The sequence below is a fragment of the Ambystoma mexicanum genome, chromosome 3q, assembly GCF_040938575.1.
Source record: "Ambystoma mexicanum isolate Mex_15411 chromosome 3q, UKY_AmexF1_1, whole genome shotgun sequence".
Taxonomy (NCBI): domain Eukaryota; kingdom Metazoa; phylum Chordata; class Amphibia; order Caudata; family Ambystomatidae; genus Ambystoma; species Ambystoma mexicanum.
In genome coordinates, this window is record NC_090926.1 from 46204 (window position 1) to 69258 (window position 23055).

The following is a 23055-nucleotide window of genomic DNA, read 5'->3' on the forward strand; positions in this document are numbered from 1 at the left end:
CCCAGCTGCTGTAATGCAAGCACTTAACCTCTAGGCCACTGCAGTTAGCTGGTATTTTGGGGAGGGGGGGCGGGGGGGGGGGGCAGATGTTCTATCCTTGTAGGCTCCAGTGAACATGTTTCACAACGCAAATGGGTATGCTCACAGGGGCGTGCAGGAGAAAGATATATACGCCCAAAAGCAAGTCTCAGAAGCACAACCACCAGTGGCACAAGTGATAAGTGCTTGGTCTTGGAATGCTGGAGACCTGAGTTCTAATCCAAGGTCTGGAATTTCCTGGGCATGGATTTTTTTTTAATAAAAAAAAACCTTTTTTTATTTGAAAATGGGTATGCATTGCCCTGCGCCATCAGCCAACAGCTAATGCCCCTTCAATACCTGCGTTACTACTAACAGTTGCACCTTTGTTTTCTGCACGCTGGCCTTGGTAAGGCCCATACAAAAGCTTGTCTCTCTGGCCCCAATTGATTGGAAAAAAACGAGGGGAAAAGGTGTAATCTACGGGTCATGGTGGACACAATGATTGCCCTGGGACTCAAACAGGACACCTTCTCGAGGTGCTCGAGGTGACCACGGGCCCCTGCATAGCAGGCAAACCTGTATCAGCATCTCTCCAGCAACTGCATGCGTCGCCTGCAGGCTCCACATAGGAGGCTGCAGTAGGTGCATTAACCCATTGGGCTGTCGACCCTCCTTCCCCTGAGAGCAGGAAACTGAATTTCCATGTTGCCTTCCTTTGGCACATTAGATCTATCTTTCAACCCAATTCCGAGGATGTTTTGCTTCACGGAGAGATGATAATCATTGTGAGGTGTCAGCCACTCATAGCTAAGCAGGTCATTTAAATCTTTGACTTTGTCATTGGGGTGTACTGATAGGCGCAGGGCAGTGTTCTGTCCTCTGATACTGTATGCTTTCCTATTGCTGCTTGTTCATGATTCCTAAATGTAAACACTCTGCTCTCGAAAGTGAAAGATTTGAAAGACTCTTGATGTAACCAGCCTTTCCCACTCTTTGCCCTGGGGGTGAGAGGGCTGCTTTCTGCCAGTTTTGGAGTGGCTGGCTCCACGCCTGAGAATCAGGGCCTAATCCTGGAGTGAAATGGGCAGAGGTCTGCGCCCTGCGGCCTCCACACGCTCCCAAACGCGACCACAGCCCTTACGGGCACAGCCCTATATCCGGTGCAGCCCCTATGGTGCAGCCACCCAGGTAGCTTAGGGTTAGGATATGTGCTCTTCAACATAAGCCTGGCCAACCAGGCCCCGGAGAGTGTCACAGCATGCTCTGTAATCCCCTAGTGATGGTGGCCTTGGTGACGATGATCTTGCTGGAATACTGATGCCTTTTTTCCTCCCAGAAGCCCCAGAGGTGTGCACCTCTCCCTGGCCTCTGTTTACCCTCTGGCTAACTGAAATTAGTTCTGGGCTCTCCAGGCAAATGTATCCATTCGGGAGAAGGCTCTTTCTGCAGGCACGGAAGAAAGCATAGAGGTGGGACTGAGAAGTGCAGGGAATAAAGGGGGAATGCAGGCTAAAAGGGTAGTGCTGGATGAGAACAAAATGTCAGCCCATTGTCCTTTCCACCCACCACTGGCACCCTTTTTTCTGCCCTCCTCAATGGCCCCTTTCCCCACCTTAGGACTCTCCCCAGGGACCCCTTCATCTGACCTTACCTCCCCCTTTAGCCTACCCCACCTCTTCCTTTAGCCTGCACTCCCTCGCTTCCACAGTCCCGCCTCTCTGCTTTCTTCCACTGCAACTGTACCAGGAGATTACCAACTATTCTGTTTATGTGCCGAAAGCAGGACCCCAGCTTCTGTAATGCAAGCACTTAACCTCTAGGCCACTGCAGTTAGCTGGTATTTGGGGGAGGGGGGGGCAGATGTTCTATCCTTGTAGGCTCCAGTGAACATGTTTCACAACGCAAATGGGTATGCTCACCGGGGCATGCAGGAGAAAGATATATTCGCCCAAAAGCAAGTATCAGAAGCCCAACCACCAGTGGCTCAAGTGATAAGTGCTTGGTCTTGGAATGCTGGAGACCTGAGTTCTAATCCAAGGTCTGGAATTTCCTGGGCATGTATTTCTTTTTAATAAAAAAAAAACTTTTTTTATTTGAAAATGGGTATGCATTGCCCTGCGCCATCAGCCAACAGCTAATGCCCCTTCAATACCTGCGTTACTACTAACAGTTGCGCCTTTGTTTTCTGCACGCTGGCCTTGGTAAGGCCCATACAAAAGCTTGTCTCTCTGGCCCCAATTGATTGGAAAAAAACGAGGGGAAAAGGTGTAATCTACAGGTCATGGTTGACACAATGATTGCCCTGGGACTCAAACAGGACACCTTCTCGAGGTGCTGTGAGGTGACCACGGGCCCCTGCATAGCAGGCGAACCTGTATCAGCATCTCACCAGCAACTGCATGTGTCGCCTGCAGGCTCCACATAGGAGGCTGCAGTAGGTGCATTAACCCATTGGGCTGTCGACCCTCCTTCCCCTGAGAGCAGGAAACTGAATTTCCATGTTGCCTTCCTTTGGCACATTAGATCTATCTTTCAACCCAATTCAGAGGATGTTTTGCTTCACGGAGAGATGATAATCATTGTGAGGTGTCAGCCACTCATAGCTAAGCAGGTCATTTAAATCTTTGACTTTGTCATTGGGGTGTACTGATATGCGCAGGGCAGTGTTCTGTCCTCTGATACTGTATGCTTTCGTATTGCTGCTTGTTCATGATTCCTAAATGTAAACACTCTGCTCTCGAAAGTGAAAGATTTGAAAGACTCTTGATGTAACCAGCCTTTCCCACTCTTTGCCCTGGGGGTGAGAGGGCTGCTTTCTGCCAATTTTGGAGTGGCTGGCTCCACGCCTGAGAATCAGGGCCTAATCCTGGAGGGAAATGGGCAGAGGTCTGCGCCCTGCGGCCTCCACGCGTCCCAAACGCGACCACAGCCCTTACGGGCACAGCCCTATATCCGGTGCAGCCTCTATGGTGCAGCCACCCAGGTAGCTTAGGGTTAGGATATGTGCTCTTCAACATAAGCCTGGCCAACCAGGCCCCGGAGAGTGTCACAGCATGCTCTGTAATCCCCTAGTGATGGTGGCCTTGGTGACGATGATCTTGCTGGAATACTGATGCCTTTTTTCCTCCCAGAAGCCCCAGAAGCCTAGTCAAATGGAGGGGTGTGCACCTCTCCCTGGCCTCTGTTTACCCTCTGGCTAACTGAAATTAGTTCTGGGCTCTCCAGGCAAATGTATCCATTCGGGAGAAGGCTCTTTCTGCAGGCACGGAAGAAAGCATAGAGGTGGGACTGAGAAGTGCAGGGAATAAAGGGGGAATGCAGGCTAAAAGGGTAGTGCTGGATGAGAACAAAATGTCAGCCCATTGTCCTTTCCACCCACCACTGGCACCCTTTTTTCTGCCCTCCTCAATGGCCCCTTTCCCCACCTTAGGACTCTCCCCAGGGACCCCTTCATCTGACCTTACCTCCCCCTTTAGCCTACCCCACCTCTTCCTTTAGCCTGCACTCCCTCGCTTCCACAGTCCCGCCTCTCTGCTTTCTTCCACTGCAACTGTACCAGGAGATTACCAACTATTCTGTTTATGTGCTGAAAGCAGGACCCGAACCCAGGCCCCCAGCTGCTGTAATGCAAGCACTTAACCTCTAGGCCACTGCAGTTAGCTGGTATTTGGGGGAGCGGGAGGGGGGGGGGCAGATGTTCTATCCTTGTAGGCTCCAGTGAACATGTTTCACAACGCAAATGGGTATGCTCACACGGGCATGCAGGAGAAAGATATATACGCCCAAAAGCAAGTCTCAGAAGCGCAACCACCAGTGGCTCAAGTGATGAGTGCTTGGTCTTGGAATGCTGGAGACCTGAGTTCTAATCCAAGATCTGGAATTTCCTGGGCATGTATTTTTTTTTAATAAAAAAAAAACTTTTTTTATTTGAAAATGGGTATGCATTGCCCTGCGCCATCAGCCAACAGCTAATGCCCCTTCAATACCTGCGTTACTACTAACAGTTGCGCCTTTGTTTTATGCACGCTGGCCTTGGTAAGGCCCATACAAAAGCTTGTCTCTCTGGCCCCAATTGATTGGAAAAAAACGAGGGGAAAAGGTGTAATCTACGGGTCATGGTTGACACAATGATTGCCCTGGGACTCAAACAGGACACCTTCTCGAGGTGCTGTGAGGTGACCACGGGCCCCTGCATAGCAGGCGAACCTGTATCAGCATCTCACCAGCAACTGCATGTGTCGCCTGCAGGCTCCACATAGGAGGCTGCAGTAGGTGCATTAACCCATTGGGCTGTCGACCCTCCTTCCCCTGAGAGCAGGAAACTGAATTTCCATGTTGCCTTCCTTTGGCACATTAGATCTATCTTTCAACCCAATTCAGAGGATGTTTTGCTTCACGGAGAGATGATAATCATTGTGAGGTGTCAGCCACTCATAGCTAAGCAGGTCATTTAAATCTTTGACTTTGTCATTGGGGTGTACTGATATGCGCAGGGCAGTGTTCTGTCCTCTGATACTGTATGCTTTCGTATTGCTGCTTGTTCATGATTCCTAAATGTAAACACTCTGCTCTCGAAAGTGAAAGATTTGAAAGACTCTTGATGTAACCAGCCTTTCCCACTCTTTGCCCTGGGGGTGAGAGGGCTGCTTTCTGCCAGTTTTGGAGTGGCTGGCTCCACGCCTGAGAATCAGGGCCTAATCCTGGAGGGAAATGGGCAGAGGTCTGCGCCCTGCGGCCTCCACGCGTCCCTAACGCTCCCAAACGCGACCACAGCCCTTACGGGCACAGCCCTATATCCGGTGCAGCCCCTATGGTGCAGCCACCCAGGTAGCTTAGGGTTAGGATATGTGCTCTTCAACATAAGCCTGGCAAACCAGGCCCCGGAGAGTGTCACAGCATGCTCTGTAATCCCCTAGTGATGGTGGCCTTGGTGACGATGATCTTGCTGGAATACTGATGCCTTTTTTCCTCCCAGAAGCCCCAGAAGCCTAGTCAAATGGAGGGGCGTGCACCTCTCCCTGGCCTCTGTTTACCCTCTGGCTAACTGAAATTAGTTCTGGGCTCTCCAGGCAAATGTATCCATTCGGGAGAAGGCTCTTTCTGCAGGCACGGTGGGGAAGAGTCCGAGAGCTCAATGCCTGAGGCATCTTTCCTCCTCCCTCGCTCATTGTGTTCCCTAACTTCTAACTCTCTGCCAGGCCAGGCCCTGTTTCTTTTACTGCCAACCCCCCTGACCCCTTGTCTTCCACCTATTTCATGCTCTATTCTGCCTTCTCCTTTTTTGCTCTCTTCTATGGCCCTTTGAAAAGGAATGCAGGCCTAGCTAAGCCTCATGAAGGAAATCTACCAACAAAAGATGCATTCCTCGCTTATGGGAGGTGCTGTGAGACGAGTAAGAGGGGCTGAAGGGGTGATTGGGTTGTTCTCCCCCAGGGCAAAGAGTGAGAAAGGCTGGCTACAGCAAGAGTCTGTCAAATCATTTTTATTTTTGAGTGCAGAGTTTTTACATTTAAAAATCATGAACAAGCAGCAAAAATAAATAAAAAACATGCCCAGGAGGATTAGAACTCAGGTCTCGCGCATTCCAAGACCAATCACTTCCCACTGGAGCCACTGGTGGCTGTGCTTCTGAAAGCAGCTTTTGGGCTATATGTCTTTCTTCTGCATGCCCCTGTGAGCATACCCATTTGCATTGTGAAACATGTTCACTGAAGAAAATGAGGCTAGAACATCATGCCCCCCCAAGCTCCCCCAAATACCAGCTAACTGCAGTGGCCTAGAGGTTAAGTGCTTGTGTTACAGCGCTGGGGGCCTGGGTTTGAGTCCTGCTTTCGGCACAGAAACGGAATAGTTGGTAATCTCCTTGTACAGTTGCAGTGGAAGCAAGCAGATGGGTGGGACTGTGGAAGCGAGGGAGTGCAGGCTAAAGGAGGAGGTGAGGTGGGGCGGGCTGAAGGGGGAGGTAGAAGCGAGGGAGTGCAGGCTAAAGGAGGAGGTGAGGTGGGGCGGGCTGGATGCATGGGTCCCTGTGGAGAGGAAGTGGGGCTGGCGGAGTCGGGGGAGAAGGGGATGGGCATGGGGTAGGTGCCCTGCGGGAGGGAGGGAGAGAGGAAGAAAGCATAGAGGTGGGACTGAGAAGTGCAGGGAATGCAGGCTAAAAGGGTAGTGCTGGATGAGAACAAAATGTCAGCCCATTGTCCTTTCCACCCACCACTGGCACCCTTTTTTCTGCCCTCCTCAATGGCCCCTTTCCCCACCTTAGGACTCTCCTTTTACACAGCCCCCACCACCCCTTCTTCCTGGCTTCCTCAGCCCCACCTCTATGCTTTCTTCCTCCCTCTACCAGGGCCCCTACCCCATGCCCTTCTAGACCTCCCCCGACTCAGCCAGCCTCACCTCTTCTCCCCAGGGACCCCTTCATCCGACCTTACCTCCCCCTTTAGCCTACCCCACCTCTTCCTTTAGCCTGCACTCCCTCGCATCCACAGTCCCGCCTCTCCGCTTTCTTCCACTCCAACTGTACCAGGAGATGACCAACTATTCTGTTTATGTGCCGAAAGCAGGACCCGAACCCAGGCCCCCAGCTGCTGTAATGCAAGCACTTAACCTCTAGGCCACTGCAGTTAGCTGGTATTTTGGGGAGGGGGGGCGGGGGGGGGGGGGGGCAGATGTTCTATCCTTGTAGGCTCCAGTGAACATGTTTCACAACGCAAATGGGTATGCTCACAGGGGCGTGCAGGAGAAAGATATATACGCCCAAAAGCAAGTCTCAGAAGCACAACCACCAGGGGCACAAGTGATAAGTGCTTGGTCTTGGAATGCTGGAGACCTGAGTTCTAATCCAAGGTCTGGAATTTCCTGGGCATGTATTTTTTTTTAATAAAAAAAAACCTTTTTTTATTTGAAAATGGGTATGCATTGCCCTGCGCCATCAGCCAACAGCTAATGCCCCTTCAATACCTGCGTTACTACTAACAGTTGCACCTTTGTTTTCTGCACGCTGGCCTTGGTAAGGCCCATACAAAAGCTTGTCTCTCTGGCCCCAATTGATTGGAAAAAAACGAGGGGAAAAGGTGTAATCTACGGGTCATGGTTGACACAATGATTGCCCTGGGACTCAAACAGGACACCTTCTCGAGGTGCTCGAGGTGACCACGGGCCCCTGCATAGCAGGCAAACCTGTATCAGCATCTCTCCAGCAACTGCATGCGTCGCCTGCAGGCTCCACATAGGAGGCTGCAGTAGGTGCATTAACCCATTGGGCTGTCGACCCTCCTTCCCCTGAGAGCAGGAAACTGAATTTCCATGTTGCCTTCCTTTGGCACATTAGATCTATCTTTCAACCCAATTCCGAGGATGTTTTGCTTCACGGAGAGATGATAATCATTGTGAGGTGTCAGCCACTCATAGCTAAGCAGGTCATTTAAATCTTTGACTTTGTCATTGGGGTGTACTGATAGGCGCAGGGCAGTGTTCTGTCCTCTGATACTGTATGCTTTCCTATTGCTGCTTGTTCATGATTCCAAAATGTAAACACTCTGCTCTCGAAAGTGAAAGATTTGAAAGACACTTGATGTAACCAGCCTTTCCCACTCTTTGCCCTGGGGGTGAGAGGGCTGCTTTCTGCCAGTTTTGGAGTGGCTGGCTCCACGCCTGAGAATCAGGGCCTAATCCTGGAGGGAAATGGGCAGAGGTCTGCGCCCTGCGGCCTCCACGCGTCCCTAACGCTCCCAAACGCGACCACAGCCCTTACGGGCACAGCCCTATATCCGGTGCAGCCCCTATGGTGCAGCCACCCAGGTAGCTTAGGGTTAGGATATGTGCTCTTCAACATAAGCCTGGCCAACCAGGCCCCGGAGAGTGTCACAGCATGCTCTGTAATCCCCTAGTGATGGTGGCCTTGGTGACGATGATCTTGCTGGAATACTGATGCCTTTTTTCCTCCCAGAAGCCCCAGAAGCCTAGTCAAATGGAGGGGCGTGCACCTCTCCCTGGCCTCTGTTTACCCTCTGGCTAACTGAAATTAGTTCTGGGCTCTCCAGGCAAATGTATCCATTCGGGAGAAGGCTCTTTCTGCAGGCACGGTGGGGAAGAGTCCGAGAGCTCAATGCCTGAGGCATCTTTCCTCCTCCCTCGCTCATTGTGTTCCCTAACTTCTAACTCTCTGCCAGGCCAGGCCCTGTTTCTTTTACTGCCAACCCCCCTGACCCCTTGTCTTCCACCTATTTCATGCTCTATTCTGCCTTCTCCTTTTTTGCTCTCTTCTATGGCCCTTTGAAAAGGAATGCAGGCCTAGCTAAGCCTCATGAAGGAAATCTACCAACAAAAGATGCATTCCTCGCTTATGGGAGGTGCTGTGAGACGAGTAAGAGGGGCTGAAGGGGTGATTGGGTTGTTCTCCCCCAGGGCAAAGAGTGAGAAAGGCTGGCTACAGCAAGAGTCTGTCAAATCATTTTTATTTTTGAGTGCAGAGTTTTTACATTTAAAAATCATGAACAAGCAGCAAAAATAAATAAAAAACATGCCCAGGAGGATTAGAACTCAGGTCTCGCGCATTCCAAGACCAATCACTTCCCACTGGAGCCACTGGTGGCTGTGCTTCTGAAAGCAGCTTTTGGGCTATATGTCTTTCTTCTGCATGCCCCTGTGAGCATACCCATTTGCATTGTGAAACATGTTCACTGAAGAAAATGAGGCTAGAACATCATGCCCCCCCAAGCTCCCCCAAATACCAGCTAACTGCAGTGGCCTAGAGGTTAAGTGCTTGTGTTACAGCGCTGGGGGCCTGGGTTTGAGTCCTGCTTTCGGCACAGAAACGGAATAGTTGGTAATCTCCTTGTACAGTTGCAGTGGAAGCAAGCAGATGGGTGGGACTGTGGAAGCGAGGGAGTGCAGGCTAAAGGAGGAGGTGAGGTGGGGCGGGCTGAAGGGGGAGGTAGAAGCGAGGGAGTGCAGGCTAAAGGAGGAGGTGAGGTGGGGCGGGCTGGATGCATGGGTCCCTGTGGAGAGGAAGTGGGGCTGGCGGAGTCGGGGGAGAAGGGGATGGGCATGGGGTAGGTGCCCTGCGGGAGGGAGGGAGAGAGGAAGAAAGCATAGAGGTGGGACTGAGAAGTGCAGGGAATGCAGGCTAAAAGGGTAGTGCTGGATGAGAACAAAATGTCAGCCCATTGTCCTTTCCACCCACCACTGGCACCCTTTTTTCTGCCCTCCTCAATGGCCCCTTTCCCCACCTTAGGACTCTCCTTTTACACAGCCCCCACCACCCCTTCTTCCTGGCTTCCTCAGCCCCACCTCTATGCTTTCTTCCTCCCTCTACCAGGGCCCCTACCCCATGCCCTTCTAGACCTCCCCCGACTCAGCCAGCCTCACCTCTTCTCCCCAGGGACCCCTTCATCCGACCTTACCTCCCCCTTTAGCCTACCCCACCTCTTCCTTTAGCCTGCACTCCCTCGCATCCACAGTCCCGCCTCTCCGCTTTCTTCCACTCCAACTGTACCAGGAGATGACCAACTATTCTGTTTATGTGCCGAAAGCAGGACCCGAACCCAGGCCCCCAGCTGCTGTAATGCAAGCACTTAACCTCTAGGCCACTGCAGTTAGCTGGTATTTTGGGGAGGGGGGGCGGGGGGGGGGGGGCAGATGTTCTATCCTTGTAGGCTCCAGTGAACATGTTTCACAACGCAAATGGGTATGCTCACAGGGGCGTGCAGGAGAAAGATATATACGCCCAAAAGCAAGTCTCAGAAGCACAACCACCAGTGGCACAAGTGATAAGTGCTTGGTCTTGGAATGCTGGAGACCTGAGTTCTAATCCAAGGTCTGGAATTTCCTGGGCATGGATTTTTTTTTAATAAAAAAAAACCTTTTTTTATTTGAAAATGGGTATGCATTGCCCTGCGCCATCAGCCAACAGCTAATGCCCCTTCAATACCTGCGTTACTACTAACAGTTGCACCTTTGTTTTCTGCACGCTGGCCTTGGTAAGGCCCATACAAAAGCTTGTCTCTCTGGCCCCAATTGATTGGAAAAAAACGAGGGGAAAAGGTGTAATCTACGGGTCATGGTGGACACAATGATTGCCCTGGGACTCAAACAGGACACCTTCTCGAGGTGCTCGAGGTGACCACGGGCCCCTGCATAGCAGGCAAACCTGTATCAGCATCTCTCCAGCAACTGCATGCGTCGCCTGCAGGCTCCACATAGGAGGCTGCAGTAGGTGCATTAACCCATTGGGCTGTCGACCCTCCTTCCCCTGAGAGCAGGAAACTGAATTTCCATGTTGCCTTCCTTTGGCACATTAGATCTATCTTTCAACCCAATTCCGAGGATGTTTTGCTTCACGGAGAGATGATAATCATTGTGAGGTGTCAGCCACTCATAGCTAAGCAGGTCATTTAAATCTTTGACTTTGTCATTGGGGTGTACTGATAGGCGCAGGGCAGTGTTCTGTCCTCTGATACTGTATGCTTTCCTATTGCTGCTTGTTCATGATTCCTAAATGTAAACACTCTGCTCTCGAAAGTGAAAGATTTGAAAGACTCTTGATGTAACCAGCCTTTCCCACTCTTTGCCCTGGGGGTGAGAGGGCTGCTTTCTGCCAGTTTTGGAGTGGCTGGCTCCACGCCTGAGAATCAGGGCCTAATCCTGGAGTGAAATGGGCAGAGGTCTGCGCCCTGCGGCCTCCACACGCTCCCAAACGCGACCACAGCCCTTACGGGCACAGCCCTATATCCGGTGCAGCCCCTATGGTGCAGCCACCCAGGTAGCTTAGGGTTAGGATATGTGCTCTTCAACATAAGCCTGGCCAACCAGGCCCCGGAGAGTGTCACAGCATGCTCTGTAATCCCCTAGTGATGGTGGCCTTGGTGACGATGATCTTGCTGGAATACTGATGCCTTTTTTCCTCCCAGAAGCCCCAGAGGTGTGCACCTCTCCCTGGCCTCTGTTTACCCTCTGGCTAACTGAAATTAGTTCTGGGCTCTCCAGGCAAATGTATCCATTCGGGAGAAGGCTCTTTCTGCAGGCACGGAAGAAAGCATAGAGGTGGGACTGAGAAGTGCAGGGAATAAAGGGGGAATGCAGGCTAAAAGGGTAGTGCTGGATGAGAACAAAATGTCAGCCCATTGTCCTTTCCACCCACCACTGGCACCCTTTTTTCTGCCCTCCTCAATGGCCCCTTTCCCCACCTTAGGACTCTCCCCAGGGACCCCTTCATCTGACCTTACCTCCCCCTTTAGCCTACCCCACCTCTTCCTTTAGCCTGCACTCCCTCGCTTCCACAGTCCCGCCTCTCTGCTTTCTTCCACTGCAACTGTACCAGGAGATTACCAACTATTCTGTTTATGTGCCGAAAGCAGGACCCCAGCTTCTGTAATGCAAGCACTTAACCTCTAGGCCACTGCAGTTAGCTGGTATTTGGGGGAGGGGGGGGCAGATGTTCTATCCTTGTAGGCTCCAGTGAACATGTTTCACAACGCAAATGGGTATGCTCACCGGGGCATGCAGGAGAAAGATATATTCGCCCAAAAGCAAGTATCAGAAGCCCAACCACCAGTGGCTCAAGTGATAAGTGCTTGGTCTTGGAATGCTGGAGACCTGAGTTCTAATCCAAGGTCTGGAATTTCCTGGGCATGTATTTCTTTTTAATAAAAAAAAAACTTTTTTTATTTGAAAATGGGTATGCATTGCCCTGCGCCATCAGCCAACAGCTAATGCCCCTTCAATACCTGCGTTACTACTAACAGTTGCGCCTTTGTTTTCTGCACGCTGGCCTTGGTAAGGCCCATACAAAAGCTTGTCTCTCTGGCCCCAATTGATTGGAAAAAAACGAGGGGAAAAGGTGTAATCTACAGGTCATGGTTGACACAATGATTGCCCTGGGACTCAAACAGGACACCTTCTCGAGGTGCTGTGAGGTGACCACGGGCCCCTGCATAGCAGGCGAACCTGTATCAGCATCTCACCAGCAACTGCATGTGTCGCCTGCAGGCTCCACATAGGAGGCTGCAGTAGGTGCATTAACCCATTGGGCTGTCGACCCTCCTTCCCCTGAGAGCAGGAAACTGAATTTCCATGTTGCCTTCCTTTGGCACATTAGATCTATCTTTCAACCCAATTCAGAGGATGTTTTGCTTCACGGAGAGATGATAATCATTGTGAGGTGTCAGCCACTCATAGCTAAGCAGGTCATTTAAATCTTTGACTTTGTCATTGGGGTGTACTGATATGCGCAGGGCAGTGTTCTGTCCTCTGATACTGTATGCTTTCGTATTGCTGCTTGTTCATGATTCCTAAATGTAAACACTCTGCTCTCGAAAGTGAAAGATTTGAAAGACTCTTGATGTAACCAGCCTTTCCCACTCTTTGCCCTGGGGGTGAGAGGGCTGCTTTCTGCCAATTTTGGAGTGGCTGGCTCCACGCCTGAGAATCAGGGCCTAATCCTGGAGGGAAATGGGCAGAGGTCTGCGCCCTGCGGCCTCCACGCGTCCCAAACGCGACCACAGCCCTTACGGGCACAGCCCTATATCCGGTGCAGCCTCTATGGTGCAGCCACCCAGGTAGCTTAGGGTTAGGATATGTGCTCTTCAACATAAGCCTGGCCAACCAGGCCCCGGAGAGTGTCACAGCATGCTCTGTAATCCCCTAGTGATGGTGGCCTTGGTGACGATGATCTTGCTGGAATACTGATGCCTTTTTTCCTCCCAGAAGCCCCAGAAGCCTAGTCAAATGGAGGGGTGTGCACCTCTCCCTGGCCTCTGTTTACCCTCTGGCTAACTGAAATTAGTTCTGGGCTCTCCAGGCAAATGTATCCATTCGGGAGAAGGCTCTTTCTGCAGGCACGGAAGAAAGCATAGAGGTGGGACTGAGAAGTGCAGGGAATAAAGGGGGAATGCAGGCTAAAAGGGTAGTGCTGGATGAGAACAAAATGTCAGCCCATTGTCCTTTCCACCCACCACTGGCACCCTTTTTTCTGCCCTCCTCAATGGCCCCTTTCCCCACCTTAGGACTCTCCCCAGGGACCCCTTCATCTGACCTTACCTCCCCCTTTAGCCTACCCCACCTCTTCCTTTAGCCTGCACTCCCTCGCTTCCACAGTCCCGCCTCTCTGCTTTCTTCCACTGCAACTGTACCAGGAGATTACCAACTATTCTGTTTATGTGCTGAAAGCAGGACCCGAACCCAGGCCCCCAGCTGCTGTAATGCAAGCACTTAACCTCTAGGCCACTGCAGTTAGCTGGTATTTGGGGGAGCGGGAGGGGGGGGGGCAGATGTTCTATCCTTGTAGGCTCCAGTGAACATGTTTCACAACGCAAATGGGTATGCTCACACGGGCATGCAGGAGAAAGATATATACGCCCAAAAGCAAGTCTCAGAAGCGCAACCACCAGTGGCTCAAGTGATGAGTGCTTGGTCTTGGAATGCTGGAGACCTGAGTTCTAATCCAAGATCTGGAATTTCCTGGGCATGTATTTTTTTTTAATAAAAAAAAAACTTTTTTTATTTGAAAATGGGTATGCATTGCCCTGCGCCATCAGCCAACAGCTAATGCCCCTTCAATACCTGCGTTACTACTAACAGTTGCGCCTTTGTTTTATGCACGCTGGCCTTGGTAAGGCCCATACAAAAGCTTGTCTCTCTGGCCCCAATTGATTGGAAAAAAACGAGGGGAAAAGGTGTAATCTACGGGTCATGGTTGACACAATGATTGCCCTGGGACTCAAACAGGACACCTTCTCGAGGTGCTGTGAGGTGACCACGGGCCCCTGCATAGCAGGCGAACCTGTATCAGCATCTCACCAGCAACTGCATGTGTCGCCTGCAGGCTCCACATAGGAGGCTGCAGTAGGTGCATTAACCCATTGGGCTGTCGACCCTCCTTCCCCTGAGAGCAGGAAACTGAATTTCCATGTTGCCTTCCTTTGGCACATTAGATCTATCTTTCAACCCAATTCAGAGGATGTTTTGCTTCACGGAGAGATGATAATCATTGTGAGGTGTCAGCCACTCATAGCTAAGCAGGTCATTTAAATCTTTGACTTTGTCATTGGGGTGTACTGATATGCGCAGGGCAGTGTTCTGTCCTCTGATACTGTATGCTTTCGTATTGCTGCTTGTTCATGATTCCTAAATGTAAACACTCTGCTCTCGAAAGTGAAAGATTTGAAAGACTCTTGATGTAACCAGCCTTTCCCACTCTTTGCCCTGGGGGTGAGAGGGCTGCTTTCTGCCAGTTTTGGAGTGGCTGGCTCCACGCCTGAGAATCAGGGCCTAATCCTGGAGGGAAATGGGCAGAGGTCTGCGCCCTGCGGCCTCCACGCGTCCCTAACGCTCCCAAACGCGACCACAGCCCTTACGGGCACAGCCCTATATCCGGTGCAGCCCCTATGGTGCAGCCACCCAGGTAGCTTAGGGTTAGGATATGTGCTCTTCAACATAAGCCTGGCCAACCAGGCCCCGGAGAGTGTCACAGCATGCTCTGTAATCCCCTAGTGATGGTGGCCTTGGTGACGATGATCTTGCTGGAATACTGATGCCTTTTTTCCTCCCAGAAGCCCCAGAAGCCTAGTCAAATGGAGGGGCGTGCACCTCTCCCTGGCCTCTGTTTACCCTCTGGCTAACTGAAATTAGTTCTGGGCTCTCCAGGCAAATGTATCCATTCGGGAGAAGGCTCTTTCTGCAGGCACGGTGGGGAAGAGTCCGAGAGCTCAATGCCTGAGGCATCTTTCCTCCTCCCTCGCTCATTGTGTTCCCTAACTTCTAACTCTCTGCCAGGCCAGGCCCTGTTTCTTTTACTGCCAACCCCCCTGACCCCTTGTCTTCCACCTATTTCATGCTCTATTCTGCCTTCTCCTTTTTTGCTCTCTTCTATGGCCCTTTGAAAAGGAATGCAGGCCTAGCTAAGCCTCATGAAGGAAATCTACCAACAAAAGATGCATTCCTCGCTTATGGGAGGTGCTGTGAGACGAGTAAGAGGGGCTGAAGGGGTGATTGGGTTGTTCTCCCCCAGGGCAAAGAGTGAGAAAGGCTGGCTACAGCAAGAGTCTGTCAAATCATTTTTATTTTTGAGTGCAGAGTTTTTACATTTAAAAATCATGAACAAGCAGCAAAAATAAATAAAAAACATGCCCAGGAGGATTAGAACTCAGGTCTCGCGCATTCCAAGACCAATCACTTCCCACTGGAGCCACTGGTGGCTGTGCTTCTGAAAGCAGCTTTTGGGCTATATGTCTTTCTTCTGCATGCCCCTGTGAGCATACCCATTTGCATTGTGAAACATGTTCACTGAAGAAAATGAGGCTAGAACATCATGCCCCCCCAAGCTCCCCCAAATACCAGCTAACTGCAGTGGCCTAGAGGTTAAGTGCTTGTGTTACAGCGCTGGGGGCCTGGGTTTGAGTCCTGCTTTCGGCACAGAAACGGAATAGTTGGTAATCTCCTTGTACAGTTGCAGTGGAAGCAAGCAGATGGGTGGGACTGTGGAAGCGAGGGAGTGCAGGCTAAAGGAGGAGGTGAGGTGGGGCGGGCTGAAGGGGGAGGTAGAAGCGAGGGAGTGCAGGCTAAAGGAGGAGGTGAGGTGGGGCGGGCTGGATGCATGGGTCCCTGTGGAGAGGAAGTGGGGCTGGCGGAGTCGGGGGAGAAGGGGATGGGCATGGGGTAGGTGCCCTGCGGGAGGGAGGGAGAGAGGAAGAAAGCATAGAGGTGGGACTGAGAAGTGCAGGGAATGCAGGCTAAAAGGGTAGTGCTGGATGAGAACAAAATGTCAGCCCATTGTCCTTTCCACCCACCACTGGCACCCTTTTTTCTGCCCTCCTCAATGGCCCCTTTCCCCACCTTAGGACTCTCCTTTTACACAGCCCCCACCACCCCTTCTTCCTGGCTTCCTCAGCCCCACCTCTATGCTTTCTTCCTCCCTCTACCAGGGCCCCTACCCCATGCCCTTCTAGACCTCCCCCGACTCAGCCAGCCTCACCTCTTCTCCCCAGGGACCCCTTCATCCGACCTTACCTCCCCCTTTAGCCTACCCCACCTCTTCCTTTAGCCTGCACTCCCTCGCATCCACAGTCCCGCCTCTCCGCTTTCTTCCACTCCAACTGTACCAGGAGATGACCAACTATTCTGTTTATGTGCCGAAAGCAGGACCCGAACCCAGGCCCCCAGCTGCTGTAATGCAAGCACTTAACCTCTAGGCCACTGCAGTTAGCTGGTATTTTGGGGAGGGGGGGCGGGGGGGGGGGGGGGGCAGATGTTCTATCCTTGTAGGCTCCAGTGAACATGTTTCACAACGCAAATGGGTATGCTCACAGGGGCGTGCAGGAGAAAGATATATACGCCCAAAAGCAAGTCTCAGAAGCACAACCACCAGTGGCACAAGTGATAAGTGCTTGGTCTTGGAATGCTGGAGACCTGAGTTCTAATCCAAGGTCTGGAATTTCCTGGGCATGTATTTTTTTTTAATAAAAAAAAACCTTTTTTTATTTGAAAATGGGTATGCATTGCCCTGCGCCATCAGCCAACAGCTAATGCCCCTTCAATACCTGCGTTACTACTAACAGTTGCGCCTTTGTTTTCTGCACGCTGGCCTTGGTAAGGCCCATACAAAAGCTTGTCTCTCTGGCCCCAATTGATTGGAAAAAAACGAGGGGAAAAGGTGTAATCTACAGGTCATGGTTGACACAATGATTGCCCTGGGACTCAAACAGGACACCTTCTCGAGGTGCTGTGAGGTGACCACGGGCCCCTGCATAGCAGGCGAACCTGTATCAGCATCTCACCAGCAACTGCATGTGTCGCCTGCAGGCTCCACATAGGAGGCTGCAGTAGGTGCATTAACCCATTGGGCTGTCGACCCTCCTTCCCCTGAGAGCAGGAAACTGAATTTCCATGTTGCCTTCCTTTGGCACATTAGATCTATCTTTCAACCCAATTCAGAGGATGTTTTGCTTCACGGAGAGATGATAATCATTGTGAGGTGTCAGCCACTCATAGCTAAGCAGGTCATTTAAATCTTTGACTTTGTCATTGGGGTGTACTGATATGCGCAGGGCAGTGTTCTGTCCTCTGATACTGTATGCTTTCGTATTGCTGCTTGTTCATGATTCCTAAATGTAAACACTCTGCTCTCGAAAGTGAAAGATTTGAAAGACTCTTGATGTAACCAGCCTTTCCCACTCTTTGCCCTGGGGGTGAGAGGGCTGCTTTCTGCCAATTTTGGAGTGGCTGGCTCCACGCCTGAGAATCAGGGCCTAATCCTGGAGGGAAATGGGCAGAGGTCTGCGCCCTGCGGCCTCCACGCGTCCCAAACGCGACCACAGCCCTTACGGGCACAGCCCTATATCCGGTGCAGCCTCTATGGTGCAGCCACCCAGGTAGCTTAGGGTTAGGATATGTGCTCTTCAACATAAGCCTGGCCAACCAGGCCCCGGAGAGTGTCACAGCATGCTCTGTAATCCCCTAGTGATGGTGGCCTTGGTGACGATGATCTTGCTGGAATACTGATGCCTTTTTTCCTCCCAGAAGCCCCAGAAGCCTAGTCAAATGGAGGGGTGTGCACCTCTCCCTGGCCTCTGTTTACCCTCTGGCTAACTGAAATTAGTTCTGGGCTCTCCAGGCAAATGTATCCATTCGGGAGAAGGCTCTTTCTGCAGGCACGGAAGAAAGCATAGAGGTGGGACTGAGAAGTGCAGGGAATAAAGGGGGAATGCAGGCTAAAAGGGTAGTGCTGGATGAGAACAAAATGTCAGCCCATTGTCCTTTCCACCCACCACTGGCACCCTTTTTTCTGCCCTCCTCAATGGCCCCTTTCCCCACCTTAGGACTCTCCCCAGGGACCCCTTCATCTGACCTTACCTCCCCCTTTAGCCTACCCCACCTCTTCCTTTAGCCTGCACTCCCTCGCTTCCACAGTCCCGCCTCTCTGCTTTCTTCCACTGCAACTGTACCAGGAGATTACCAACTATTCTGTTTATGTGCTGAAAGCAGGACCCGAACCCAGGCCCCCAGCTGCTGTAATGCAAGCACTTAACCTCTAGGCCACTGCAGTTAGCTGGTATTTGGGGGAGCGGGAGGGGGGGGGGGCAGATGTTCTATCCTTGTAGGCTCCAGTGAACATGTTTCACAACGCAAATGGGTATGCTCACACGGGCATGCAGGAGAAAGATATATACGCCCAAAAGCAAGTCTCAGAAGCGCAACCACCAGTGGCTCAAGTGATGAGTGCTTGGTCTTGGAATGCTGGAGACCTGAGTTCTAATCCAAGATCTGGAATTTCCTGGGCATGTATTTTTTTTTAATAAAAAAAAAACTTTTTTTATTTGAAAATGGGTATGCATTGCCCTGCGCCATCAGCCAACAGCTAATGCCCCTTCAATACCTGCGTTACTACTAACAGTTGCGCCTTTGTTTTATGCACGCTGGCCTTGGTAAGGCCCATACAAAAGCTTGTCTCTCTGGCCCCAATTGATTGGAAAAAAACGAGGGGAAAAGGTGTAATCTACGGGTCATGGTTGACACAATGATTGCCCTGGGACTCAAACAGGACACCTTCTCGAGGTGCTGTGAGGTGACCACGGGCCCCTGCATAGCAGGCGAACCTGTATCAGCATCTCACCAGCAACTGCATGTGTCGCCTGCAGGCTCCACATAGGAGGCTGCAGTAGGTGCATTAACCCATTGGGCTGTCGACCCTCCTTCCCCTGAGAGCAGGAAACTGAATTTCCATGTTGCCTTCCTTTGGCACATTAGATCTATCTTTCAACCCAATTCAGAGGATGTTTTGCTTCACGGAGAGATGATAATCATTGTGAGGTGTCAGCCACTCATAGCTAAGCAGGTCATTTAAATCTTTGACTTTGTCATTGGGGTGTACTGATATGCGCAGGGCAGTGTTCTGTCCTCTGATACTGTATGCTTTCGTATTGCTGCTTGTTCATGATTCCTAAATGTAAACACTCTGCTCTCGAAAGTGAAAGATTTGAAAGACTCTTGATGTAACCAGCCTTTCCCACTCTTTGCCCTGGGGGTGAGAGGGCTGCTTTCTGCCAGTTTTGGAGTGGCTGGCTCCACGCCTGAGAATCAGGGCCTAATCCTGGAGGGAAATGGGCAGAGGTCTGCGCCCTGCGGCCTCCACGCGTCCCTAACGCTCCCAAACGCGACCACAGCCCTTACGGGCACAGCCCTATATCCGGTGCAGCCCCTATGGTGCAGCCACCCAGGTAGCTTAGGGTTAGGATATGTGCTCTTCAACATAAGCCTGGCCAACCAGGCCCCGGAGAGTGTCACAGCATGCTCTGTAATCCCCTAGTGATGGTGGCCTTGGTGACGATGATCTTGCTGGAATACTGATGCCTTTTTTCCTCCCAGAAGCCCCAGAAGCCTAGTCAAATGGAGGGGCGTGCACCTCTCCCTGGCCTCTGTTTACCCTCTGGCTAACTGAAATTAGTTCTGGGCTCTCCAGGCAAATGTATCCATTCGGGAGAAGGCTCTTTCTGCAGGCACGGTGGGGAAGAGTCCGAGAGCTCAATGCCTGAGGCATCTTTCCTCCTCCCTCGCTCATTGTGTTCCCTAACTTCTAACTCTCTGCCAGGCCAGGCCCTGTTTCTTTTACTGCCAACCCCCCTGACCCCTTGTCTTCCACCTATTTCATGCTCTATTCTGCCTTCTCCTTTTTTGCTCTCTTCTATGGCCCTTTGAAAAGGAATGCAGGCCTAGCTAAGCCTCATGAAGGAAATCTACCAACAAAAGATGCATTCCTCGCTTATGGGAGGTGCTGTGAGACGAGTAAGAGGGGCTGAAGGGGTGATTGGGTTGTTCTCCCCCAGGGCAAAGAGTGAGAAAGGCTGGCTACAGCAAGAGTCTGTCAAATCATTTTTATTTTTGAGTGCAGAGTTTTTACATTTAAAAATCATGAACAAGCAGCAAAAATAAATAAAAAACATGCCCAGGAGGATTAGAACTCAGGTCTCGCGCATTCCAAGACCAATCACTTCCCACTGGAGCCACTGGTGGCTGTGCTTCTGAAAGCAGCTTTTGGGCTATATGTCTTTCTTCTGCATGCCCCTGTGAGCATACCCATTTGCATTGTGAAACATGTTCACTGAAGAAAATGAGGCTAGAACATCATGCCCCCCCAAGCTCCCCCAAATACCAGCTAACTGCAGTGGCCTAGAGGTTAAGTGCTTGTGTTACAGCGCTGGGGGCCTGGGTTTGAGTCCTGCTTTCGGCACAGAAACGGAATAGTTGGTAATCTCCTTGTACAGTTGCAGTGGAAGCAAGCAGATGGGTGGGACTGTGGAAGCGAGGGAGTGCAGGCTAAAGGAGGAGGTGAGGTGGGGCGGGCTGAAGGGGGAGGTAGAAGCGAGGGAGTGCAGGCTAAAGGAGGAGGTGAGGTGGGGCGGGCTGGATGCATGGGTCCCTGTGGAGAGGAAGTGGGGCTGGCGGAGTCGGGGGAGAAGGGGATGGGCATGGGGTAGGTGCCCTGCGGGAGGGAGGGAGAGAGGAAGAAAGCATAGAGGTGGGACTGAGAAGTGCAGGGAATGCAGGCTAAAAGGGTAGTGCTGGATGAGAACAAAATGTCAGCCCATTGTCCTTTCCACCCACCACTGGCACCCTTTTTTCTGCCCTCCTCAATGGCCCCTTTCCCCACCTTAGGACTCTCCTTTTACACAGCCCCCACCACCCCTTCTTCCTGGCTTCCTCAGCCCCACCTCTATGCTTTCTTCCTCCCTCTACCAGGGCCCCTACCCCATGCCCTTCTAGACCTCCCCCGACTCAGCCAGCCTCACCTCTTCTCCCCAGGGACCCCTTCATCCGACCTTACCTCCCCCTTTAGCCTACCCCACCTCTTCCTTTAGCCTGCACTCCCTCGCATCCACAGTCCCGCCTCTCCGCTTTCTTCCACTCCAACTGTACCAGGAGATGACCAACTATTCTGTTTATGTGCCGAAAGCAGGACCCGAACCCAGGCCCCCAGCTGCTGTAATGCAAGCACTTAACCTCTAGGCCACTGCAGTTAGCTGGTATTTTGGGGAGGGGGGGCGGGGGGGGGGGGGGCAGATGTTCTATCCTTGTAGGCTCCAGTGAACATGTTTCACAACGCAAATGGGTATGCTCACAGGGGCGTGCAGGAGAAAGATATATACGCCCAAAAGCAAGTCTCAGAAGCACAACCACCAGTGGCACAAGTGATAAGTGCTTGGTCTTGGAATGCTGGAGACCTGAGTTCTAATCCAAGGTCTGGAATTTCCTGGGCATGTATTTTTTTTTAATAAAAAAAAACCTTTTTTTATTTGAAAATGGGTATGCATTGCCCTGCGCCATCAGCCAACAGCTAATGCCCCTTCAATACCTGCGTTACTACTAACAGTTGCACCTTTGTTTTCTGCACGCTGGCCTTGGTAAGGCCCATACAAAAGCTTGTCTCTCTGGCCCCAATTGATTGGAAAAAAACGAGGGGAAAAGGTGTAATCTACGGGTCATGGTTGACACAATGATTGCCCTGGGACTCAAACAGGACACCTTCTCGAGGTGCTCGAGGTGACCACGGGCCCCTGCATAGCAGGCAAACCTGTATCAGCATCTCTCCAGCAACTGCATGCGTCGCCTGCAGGCTCCACATAGGAGGCTGCAGTAGGTGCATTAACCCATTGGGCTGTCGACCCTCCTTCCCCTGAGAGCAGGAAACTGAATTTCCATGTTGCCTTCCTTTGGCACATTAGATCTATCTTTCAACCCAATTCCGAGGATGTTTTGCTTCACGGAGAGATGATAATCATTGTGAGGTGTCAGCCACTCATAGCTAAGCAGGTCATTTAAATCTTTGACTTTGTCATTGGGGTGTACTGATAGGCGCAGGGCAGTGTTCTGTCCTCTGATACTGTATGCTTTCCTATTGCTGCTTGTTCATGATTCCTAAATGTAAACACTCTGCTCTCGAAAGTGAAAGATTTGAAAGACTCTTGATGTAACCAGCCTTTCCCACTCTTTGCCCTGGGGGTGAGAGGGCTGCTTTCTGCCAGTTTTGGAGTGGCTGGCTCCACGCCTGAGAATCAGGGCCTAATCCTGGAGTGAAATGGGCAGAGGTCTGCGCCCTGCGGCCTCCACACGCTCCCAAACGCGACCACAGCCCTTACGGGCACAGCCCTATATCCGGTGCAGCCCCTATGGTGCAGCCACCCAGGTAGCTTAGGGTTAGGATATGTGCTCTTCAACATAAGCCTGGCCAACCAGGCCCCGGAGAGTGTCACAGCATGCTCTGTAATCCCCTAGTGATGGTGGCCTTGGTGACGATGATCTTGCTGGAATACTGATGCCTTTTTTCCTCCCAGAAGCCCCAGAGGTGTGCACCTCTCCCTGGCCTCTGTTTACCCTCTGGCTAACTGAAATTAGTTCTGGGCTCTCCAGGCAAATGTATCCATTCGGGAGAAGGCTCTTTCTGCAGGCACGGAAGAAAGCATAGAGGTGGGACTGAGAAGTGCAGGGAATAAAGGGGGAATGCAGGCTAAAAGGGTAGTGCTGGATGAGAACAAAATGTCAGCCCATTGTCCTTTCCACCCACCACTGGCACCCTTTTTTCTGCCCTCCTCAATGGCCCCTTTCCCCACCTTAGGACTCTCCCCAGGGACCCCTTCATCTGACCTTACCTCCCCCTTTAGCCTACCCCACCTCTTCCTTTAGCCTGCACTCCCTCGCTTCCACAGTCCCGCCTCTCTGCTTTCTTCCACTGCAACTGTACCAGGAGATTACCAACTATTCTGTTTATGTGCCGAAAGCAGGACCCCAGCTTCTGTAATGCAAGCACTTAACCTCTAGGCCACTGCAGTTAGCTGGTATTTGGGGGAGGGGGGGGCAGATGTTCTATCCTTGTAGGCTCCAGTGAACATGTTTCACAACGCAAATGGGTATGCTCACCGGGGCATGCAGGAGAAAGATATATTCGCCCAAAAGCAAGTATCAGAAGCCCAACCACCAGTGGCTCAAGTGATAAGTGCTTGGTCTTGGAATGCTGGAGACCTGAGTTCTAATCCAAGGTCTGGAATT